The sequence below is a fragment of the Silene latifolia genome, chromosome 4, assembly GCF_048544455.1.
Source record: "Silene latifolia isolate original U9 population chromosome 4, ASM4854445v1, whole genome shotgun sequence".
NCBI classification, from domain to species: domain Eukaryota; kingdom Viridiplantae; phylum Streptophyta; class Magnoliopsida; order Caryophyllales; family Caryophyllaceae; genus Silene; species Silene latifolia.
Window position 1 is genome coordinate 106,103,319 of NC_133529.1, and position 8,690 is coordinate 106,112,008.

An 8,690-nucleotide genomic window follows, 5' to 3' on the forward strand; every position below is an offset into this window, starting at 1 on the left:
AAATGGCGCCGTTGCCGGGGACGATGTTAGCTTGATTTAGATTTTCTTATATTGTTATTAGTTGTGTCTTTCTTTGCCTTGGGGAAGTAAAATTCCTCAAGGTTTTTTCTAATTGTTTTCAAGTTGTTTGATATTTTGCATGTCTAGAAGGTCACAAGGTGATTTGTTACCTTTTGATCGTGAAATTGAAAGAACTTTGACAACCAATAGAAGACTTGCTAGGAGGAATTTGAGAGGTATTGGTGAGGTTTTAGATATTCAACCAACTATTGAGTTCATCAATCCTTTTGCAAGAGAAGGTGAGGAGAACCCAACACAAAATACCACCCAAAATCAACCCACAATGCCTAAGTTTTCATCACATTCCGTACCTACCGAGGAGAACCTACCCAATAGTACTCCCACACCACAACATATAACCGGAAATTTCATTGCCAAATCCGCCTTTATCCAATTAGTCGAAAGGAGCCAATTTGGGGGGATGCCTAGTGAAGACCCTCACTCTCATATGGAGGCTTTTTGTGACTATTGTGATGCGATTTCTCAAACCGGTGTAACTCAAGACCAAATTCGATGGGTCTTATTTCCTTTTTCTCTAATTGGCACCGCCAAACAATGGTTGAAAGGCCTTGATAAGGCTACTCTCGGAATACATTCTTGGAAGAAGTTGGCTCTAGCTTTCTACAAAAAATTCTACCCACCGGAAAAGACTAACATGCTAAGAGCTCAAATTACGGGTTTTAAGCAAAGGGATGAAGAATCTTTTTATGAAGCTTGGGAGCGGTTCAAGGGAATTTGTCGCTCATGTCCTCACCATGGACTTAGCGAATGGTTCTTGGTACAACAATTTTGGAATGGTCTTTATGAAGATTCAAGAAATATCCTTAACATGGGATCGAATGGGATGTTCACCGAGGTTGATGACAACCAAACTTGGAGCAAAATTGAAGAGATGGCAATCCATAACTCACAATATAGTAGGCCTCGCAAGGCTACTAGAGGAGGAAAGCACAAAGTGGACGTCGTTACTCAATTAGGTGCTCAACTTAGCTCCCATATCGATACTATTAACTTGAAGTTCGAGAAAGCAATGGCTAGACTTGAAGAAGCCTCAAAATCACCAAAGCATCATGTTAATGCCATGACGGCATCTTCATCAATCCCAAGTGGGATATGTGAGAATTGTGGAACTTTGGGACATGACCAAAGTGAATGTAGGGGAACAAATGAACAAGTGAATGCTTTCCAAGCATACAAGAGTGGTACCCCTTATTCCAACTATTACAATGAAAACACCAAATTCCATCCAAATCCCTCATACAAAAGCCAAAATGTTCAAAACCCTCAAACAACATACACCCCACCTCCCATGAGAAACCAAAATCAAAGACCCTTTTACAATCAAAACCAAGGGTACCAAAATCAAAATCCATACAATCACCAAAATGACCAAGGTTTTGATGTTCAAAAAGCGAATGCAAAAGAATCAACAAGAATTTTTCACTCAAATGCAAAAAGATAGTCAAGCAAAGGAAACCACCATCAACAACATCCTAGCTCACACCAAGATGTTGGAAACCCAATTGACTCAACTAGCATCTTCAAGCTCACAAAGACAAAAGGGGCAATTACCACCTCAAAGTAATCCCCCAAGACATGAAACGGTTAGTGCCATTCACTTGAGAAGTGGCACAAGGTATGAAGCACCGAAGAAGCAAGTTGAGGATGAAGTTGTGGAAGCTAGTGATAAGGAAGAAATTGTGCAAAACTCCAAGGATGGAGAACCATCAAAAGAAGAGATTTCAAAGAAAAGTGAAGACAAGGTCAAGGAGAAGGAGCCCATTGTGATTAGACTTCCTTTTCCAAGTCGTCAAGCCAAGCCCAAATTTGATGACCAACTTGGAAAGTTTATGGAAATTGTGAAGAATTTGGAAGTCTCGATTCCTTTCACGGAATTAATCAATCACGTGCCGGCCTATGCGAAATACATGAAAGACATCCTCACAAAGAAGAAATCGATCCGGAAGCTTGAGACTATCGCCTTCACCAAGGTGAGTAGTGCAATACTTCAAGGGAGTTCACCTCCAAAACTAAAGGATCCGGTAAGCTTCTCAATACCGTGTACCATTGGCGACACCACGATCAACAAAGCAATATGTGATCTAGGGGCTAGTGTGAGTGTTATGCCGTACTCGGTGAGTAAAAGGTTGGGGATGGGAGAGCTTAAATGCCCCAATGTCACACTCCAAATGGCCGATAGATCGACGAAGACACCATTAGGGATATGGGAAGATGTTCCCATACGAATTGGGAAGTTTTTCATCCCGGTGGACTTTGTCATTGTTGATATGGAGGAAGATTCCAACATTCCAATCATTCTAGGAAGACCTTTCTTACACACCGCGGGTGCGGTGATTGATGTGAAGCATGGAGAACTCACTCTAGAAGTGGGAGATGAGAGTATAACATTTAACCTTGACAAGACTATGAGAGCTCCTCGTTTGCATGAACCATGTTTCATGATTGATCATTATAGCCGGAAGGATGATAGGAAGAAGTCGGAACTCCAATGGAAGAAGAAAATTGAAGATGCTCCATTCAAAGAGCAAGTGAATTGTGACAAGGAGAGCTTGCAAAGCTCATCAAAATCAAGCAAAGAAGAAGAGGATGGCCTCATTGGCCAAGAAAAGAAATTGGGAGAATTGTCTCCATCAAATCAAGAGATTTTCAATGATCAACTTAATGAAGTTTGTGGTCTTTGGGACGACGAATTTGAAGGGATTTTTAATCCCTACATTGGAAATGCTATCGATCAAGACCGACAACAAGGGCCAAGGTCTATTGAAGAACTTTATCACGATAATGAACAAGCTTTTGATTATTTCTTCAAGGTGTTGAGCAACATCAACAACACCTTGGACATGCCCCCTTGACATCTCATCAAGAATGAGAGTTTGGTGGAGTCCTCCCTAAACCACCATTTGTAAATATTTCTAACTCCCTAACTCGCATTTCAATTCTTGTATTGCATTTTTGTCATTTTTGGATATTTTTATACTTTTCTCAAGATAATTGTCATGTTTGAGAGAAGTGAGGGAGGGACTAATGATTTTAATTGATGTGTAGTGCTTTAGCTTAGTGTGGGGATGGCAATTGCCTAGGCTATCCATGCCTTAGTAATGCCCCCACAATGAAGAACACAAGATATGAAGAAGAATAGAAGAATGACAAGGGATATGCATTGTACACGGATGGAACTGAATCCGGGTACAAAGGGGTCGAATCCGAGCGGATTCAGGAGAATCCGCCCGTCTTCAGACAATCCGGGCATATTGTGCCAAAGACGTCCGTCCTGAAATGAGCTGAATTTTTGAAAATTTTTGACTGTCAACGAATCCGGGCGTCCTGCATACTAATCCGCCCGTCTTCAAAAATCCGTCCGTCTTGAAAAGAAGACGCCCGTCTTTTTGGCTGAGGAAAACAAGAAAAATCCCTGTGAAGGAATCCGCCCGTCTTCTACCAAAGACGCCCGTCCCGTGTTTGCGAATCCGAGCGTCTTCCCTGAAAGACGCCCGTCTTTAGGCGAGTTTTTCCCAACCCAGAAAAGGCAGAATCCGCCCGTCCCGAGAAGAAACCGCCCGTCTTGCCCCTGCAGTTCAAATTTTTCGGGTTTTATAAACCCCCTCCCACATTCATTTCTTCATTCATTCACTCATAACACTACTCATAAACATCAAAACCCTCATCCTCTCCATCACAAAAACAAAATTCCTCAACTACATTCACCAAAATCAAATCAAAACATCCTTTTAACAACAAATCAATCACTCCTTTTTCAATAAAAATCAAAACCAAGCACAAAATCTTCAACCTTTGAGTCGATTTTTGAATTCATAAAGGCAAAGCCTTTCATCTTTAAATCGATTTGGGTACACTACAAATTGAAGATTTTTCACTCTTTCTTGGTTAATTCATCAATGGCAAGGACTAAGGGAGCAACAAAGGCAACAAAGGCAAAGGCACCAAAGGCGAAAACTCTTTCATTAAGGCAAAAGACTCTTCAAGCAAAGAAAGCATTGGCTATGGTGGTAGCAAACCCAAACTTGGAAGTGCAACAACAACAACAACCTCCCATGGGTGCAACAACATCTACTACTCCGGAAATTGATCAACTTTTGCACTATCCGGAGGTAACTTTCATTTCCAAAACCCATAGGGATACTTTTGCCAAGTTTGCTAGAAAATAATTTCAATCCACCAAGTTTATTTGTGAAGATACCTTAGATAAGTTGGGTGTCCTTGAGCAAACTAGAGTTTTCTTTAAAGCCATGGGGTTGAAGAAATTGTTTGAATCAAAAGAATTGACATACCCCTCCCCTTACCTTAGAATTTTTGAGTTCTTTGAAAGTCAACAAGGTTGAGACTAGGGAGAACCTCGAGTTTCGTCTAGCTAATGTTAGTAGATGCATCTCCTTTAGGGAAATGGGTGAAGCTTTGGGTCTTAGTGATGAACCGAGTTATTTTAAGAATGTTGGAAAGTATGACCCCGACCCTCTTTGGGAGGCGATTTCCGGAAGGAAATTTGAGGACTTTCATGCGATTCGTGTTCTTTTAATCCACCATCCGGGCATAAGAGTATGGCACAAGGTCATAGGAAACACCATCATTGCAAGAAAAGATACCAACCATTTCACCAAACTCGATTTTGTTCTTCTTGAGTCGGCTTTGAACATTGGAAGAGTACACACCAAGCCTTTCAACTCTCTAAGGCTTTTGGTAGATATATGGCTCAACATTGATTGTGGGAAGAAAGGCACTACCGTTATTGTGAATGGCGGCCTAGTCACTATTCTAGCTAAATACTTTGATCCTAACTTCAACAAAGATAACAAGTATGAGGCGAAAGAGGGTGGTCATCTTATTGATATGCATACTATGATACACAAGTACAAGTGGGTTGCCCATAACCCTCTTGACACCAAGTATGGATGGCTCACTAATGAGGCTAGATCGTTTACTTTGCCTTCGAAGATTTGTCGTTTAAGCGTCCACCGGACCAACTATGTACTTCCCCTTTCAAAAGAGGCCGAGTACATTATCCAACAACAAAAGGGTGAACTTGAAATGCCCTCCTCTTCCATTGTCACACCACCCTACCCTTTCGAGTACCAAGAGTTCAAGCCCGATGGCGTTGAAGCAAGAAATGATTATTTGACTCTTCTCATGCAAGAGATGCACAAGAAAGCCTTTGAAGATCGGAAAAATGCTTACTTGGCTCAATATCCACCCCTCCTACACTTGGCTAGGCAAGGACTACTTGATCCTTCATGTCCTTTGCCTAGTTGGGCGGATAGAGAACTCCTTTTTCCGAGTGCATCTAGGGTTGTTCCGGGTGATAATGAGGTTGTTGGTAATGAAGAAGTTGATGATAACATTGATGAGGAAGCAAGTGAAGAAGGAGAAGAGGATGATGAGCAAGGTGAAGAAGAAGATGAAGAAGCAAATGAAGAGGGAAGTGGCAATGAGACCACTTCTAATGAGGAAGATGATGATAGTGATGATATGATGGAAGATTAGCAAGCTTGGAGGCTCCTACCCTCTTGAGGTTTGCTTCTTTCTTTGTTTTAATTATTTTTCTTGATCATTGTTGGAGTAGTCCTAGCACCATAGAGGACTCACACCTCGGTACCATTGAGGTGTTCTCATTTTATTGTTCTCACTTTCAAAATCCAAAATGACAAATTAGTTTCATGCATTGCATAGTGTATGCATGAACTACACCCATCTTTAGGACATTAGCAATAGTGTCTAACTCGGTTTGGGGAAGTTAATGCATACACAACGGGAGGTAATCTAAATTATCCTCTCCGTCATAAACAAAAACCATGCATCATGTAGTGTAGATTGCATTTAGTGTAGAAATCATGCATCATATTTGCATAATTTCCCATCATTTTGGCCATTGAGGACAATACCCATATTAGTGTGAGGATGGGGAATTCTAACTTAACTTTTATTAAAAATCCAAAAAATTGAAAAATTTCGAAAATCCATAAAAATTTGAAAATCGAAAAGCCAAAAATATGTTTATTTCCTTTGTAGTGTAGTCATGTATATATTGTTGTATATATGTTTGTTCTATCCTTGTTCACATTGATCGACTACGCCACATCCGAGACATGAGGATATTGAAGACCGCATGGTATGATCTTTCCAATCTCCTTTTTCCTCTTTATGTTAATGACTATGTGGCTTTATTTTGATTAATGCGGTATAACAATGTGAACTTAGGATTGCATTTAGTTTATATGTCATATTAGTTGGTAGAATCATTTGCATTAGGATGTTTATATGCTAGTTGCATCATGGCATGTAGTTGCATGTTAGAAAAATTTTGTGAAACCGTCTACTTGGGAAGCTTGACAAGTGTATATAGGCCCTAGTAGATGCTTTTTGTTCTTAAGACTTTGCTTGTTAGAATGCTTGTAAAACACCCTATGATATGTCATGCTAGTATCCTTTGACCCATGGATTAAGGCCTAGTCAAGAGTACCTTGTGGTGTGATAACTCCTTGGCTACCGTTTATTCCAAGGTGACCCTTGAAACCATGCATCCATCCATCCATACATCATCCATGTTCTACCACATTTTTGTCATCAAAGGGAATGGGCACAAAAAGAAATCAATTTGAGTTCAATGAAATGAAATGAAAAGAAAAAGTTTGCAAATTGCATCAAAAAGAAAAGAGGAGCAACAAAAATAGACTCCTAAAGCTTCAAATATAAGGCACCCTCCCTACATATGGGGTGACTTTGAAAATGTTCAAAAAAGAAATGCAAAAAGTTGAAAAGTTGTCAAGTGTTGAAATGCCAAAAATAAAAAAGAAATGGCAAGAAAGTGTTCTCAAATGTCAAATGCCACAAGAAATTGGGGGGAAAAACAACAACAAAAAGCAAACTCCCAAATGAAACTCAAAAACTATCGATCCCTTTATCCATCATATCCATTTTTGTGCATGGTAGAGAGGGGACGACCCTTCTTCTTGTCTAGGCAAGAGGGGGAATTCCGCGATCCTCCGGTGTTTCTAACATCATAGGGAGTCTACTCTTGACAAAAGCATTTAACGATTGAGGACAAAGGTACCCTAGCTTGACACAATTTGGAGGTGATTTATTGGTATCCTTCTAGGCTTAGTAGTTTGAAGAAATTGCATCTATGAAGGAGTGTGTACCCTTGAATTGCTTCCCTTGTAGATAATTTCCGCCACTTAGATGAAAGTGGCTATTCTTTTGTAGATGCATCCATTATTTGATTTTGTGTGCTTAATGTTTGGATGTGTCGCCATTTTGGCAAGACCCACCTTGCCTTGCAAGAAGGCATCCTACCTCATGGTTGTCTTGTTGTGAGTTGAAGGGGCGGAGTGAGACCCGCTAATTGTCTCATATCGGCTATGTTATTAGGTTAGTTTAAATAATGGTCCTAGTCTTTGTCACCTCTTTACTCGGGACGAGCAAAGGTTCGGTTTGGGGATATTTGATGTGACCATAATTAGCGCATATTTAGCCCCCGAATTAGCCTTGTTCCCATGCTTTTTAGTGCATATTTGGGTCATTTATTATCTTTAGTTCTTTGTTTTGCATATTCTTTTAGATTTTGATCCCTTGGTAGGAAAGGAGTAAGAATCTTGCATTTTCATGGCAAAACGAGACTAAATTGATCGAATTCAATGACCAAGCATCAAGGAGAGACAAGATTAGAAGGCCTTTGTACATATTATAGTAGATGAGCAATGTTGAGAAAGGATCCTTGAGTCCCCGAGGAAATCCCCAAGGATTTTATGAAGAAAAGGGAAGAAAAGGAGAAGAAATATTGTTGAGGTACAATCCGAGCGGATTGTCTACAATCCGACCGTCCTCCACAAGCACAATCCGTGCGTCTTCTGCCAAAGACGCCCGGACAGCAGCCACTGAATCCGTCCGGATTCCCCTGAAGACGCCCGTCTTCCCCTGCCTGAATCCGCCCGTCCCGACTCCAATACGCACGGATTCCAGTACAGCGCAATTTCGTCTTCTCAAGCTACAAAGAAAGAAGCCCTTCCTTCGAAAAATACCGGCTCCTCCCTGCTCAATCTAAAAAGTGTAATTACTAGTTTAGCCCTTAGTTAACCCTAATGCATCCCCCTAATTTCCACTATAAATACCCCATTAGTCTAATTAGAAGAGCATGTTCTTCTTATCAATTCTTAGAGTAGTTAATATCAATCAAATCTCTCTTTAGTTTTGTAATCAACAATTAATAAAGTTTTAATACAAGTTTTATTTCCTTAATCTCTCTTTTGTTCATCCTTTATTTTGGGTAATTGAAGATTATTTGGGTTATTATTGGGAGATTGACAACCTCTCAATCAAGCATCAAGTACTTCTTTTATCTTTGCTTTATTATTGGAATCATTAGTAGGTATAATCCTCTTAATCCCTCTTTAATTAGTGTTAATTACTTTCATTTGTTCATCATGTTTCATTTTGTTGGTATGATTGACAACCTTGCTAGCATGATCAACATGATAATGAGTGAGTAGTCACCTAGCTAGGGTTAATGGGTAATTAGGGGAAACCAACATGGGGAATGATTCATGCTTAAATTAATATGCTTTCATGGTTTATTTGCTTGCTTGTTTTGATCTCAACTC

General features: G+C 40.1%; 1 non-coding gene across 1 annotated transcript; it reads right to left on the bottom strand.

The window, feature by feature from the left end:
- Positions 1 to 715: 715 nt before the first annotated feature.
- LOC141654148 (small nucleolar RNA R71) lies at positions 716 to 822 on the bottom strand. Its single transcript, XR_012547715.1, has one exon. It is a non-coding gene; the product is annotated as a small nucleolar RNA R71 (small nucleolar RNA).
- Positions 823 to 8,690: the final 7,868 nt, after the last annotated feature.